The sequence below is a fragment of the Penaeus monodon genome, chromosome 20 (assembly GCF_015228065.2).
Source record: "Penaeus monodon isolate SGIC_2016 chromosome 20, NSTDA_Pmon_1, whole genome shotgun sequence".
Lineage (NCBI taxonomy): Eukaryota > Metazoa > Arthropoda > Malacostraca > Decapoda > Penaeidae > Penaeus > Penaeus monodon.
This window is the reverse complement of record NC_051405.1, coordinates 30,751,579-30,752,968: the sequence shown is the minus strand read 5'-3', so window position 1 is coordinate 30,752,968 and position 1,390 is coordinate 30,751,579.

The window sequence follows — 1,390 nt, the reverse complement described above, 5'->3', positions numbered from 1 at the left end:
GAAGGAAGGCGTGGAGTCAGAATTCATAAGAGTTACTATATATAAAAAATACCACGTTATGTATTGAACAAGATTAAATTCTTGACGGAGCTAAATCATTTATACGTTACGCTGTATATTCACCAGATTTCAAATCTGATGAAGATAACAGAAATACGTCAGTGACATGCCTTGCTGGTAACGCGCTTGTTTTAATAAAACAGGCGAGAGAAAGACTGTGATAATGAATAAAAAGAAAACAGAAGTTACGGTAATCACCAAAAACAAGTAATTATTACGATTATAATAATGGTAGAAGGAGGGCCACTAAGGCAAGCGGAACAATGTAGTCAATTGAATAATATGGCAATATCAGCAGAAAAGAGTGAAGAAAACGCGTAAGATATTTATTGGTTACGAGTACGTGAAAAGGCCATCATATTGGTGCGAAACCTGGATAGTCAATATGTAGTTGAAGTAAAAAAAAATGAGATAGACAAGCGTCTACGGCGAAGAGCATTAAGAATATAATGGAAAGGATGTGATAAATATATACGTTGTAATATATATGTTAAGATTTCATAAACATGATACAAAGCTTTTAGCTCCATTTTGCGAGTCGCGTAATGAAAGAGAAGAAAAGGCCACGTCAAAAGTTCTCATACGGACTGACCAACAGTGGGAAGGGAGAAAAACGCCGACAAAAAGAAAGAAAAAAAAACACCGGCTAGTCCGCTGCGAGGAGTGAAGGAGACAAAGAATAAAGCTCCGTGGCGTTCGACGGTCCACACACACCGCAACCGGCAAAGATAAGGCTTCGGAAAATGATTCTTTTTCATGCATACCTTCTCGACGGGAGTGTGTTGACTAACCTCATTAAGGCCCGTTCTTTCTGCGCTCCCTCGCTTGCTCGATCATCCGTAACATTGAGGATATGCTGTCCAGGGCTGCTCACGTACTCATTTCTAACACAGGGACGGATAAAGGCTAATGATCATTGATCTTCTGGTGTGTAAAAGTGCTGTAAGTGATTCCATCAAGTCGCTGTGTAAGTCCTGTGCACTCAGGTTCACGCCAAGCATGGTATAGTACACGATATATCAATGAATTTGATTTTTTAAAAGGGGTGTTGTCTCTCCTTGACAGACACTAACAGCTGGTTTACATTATTCTAACCACTGGATAGAATGGGCTCTCTCCCATCCTCGCATTCAAGGTTTCTGATCGCTTATCAGCCAAGCGCACGAGGCCCTTGGTCAGAATGCTGTAGGCATACCTTAGCTTGGACCCGTTGGAGAACACGTAGTAGGCTACCTCGGCTCGCTCCGTCTGCAACGCCGACAGCAACTGCCCCAACTCCACTGTGCCGTCGACCTGGCGAGGGGGGGGGGGTGCGATTACTGTCCCCGCT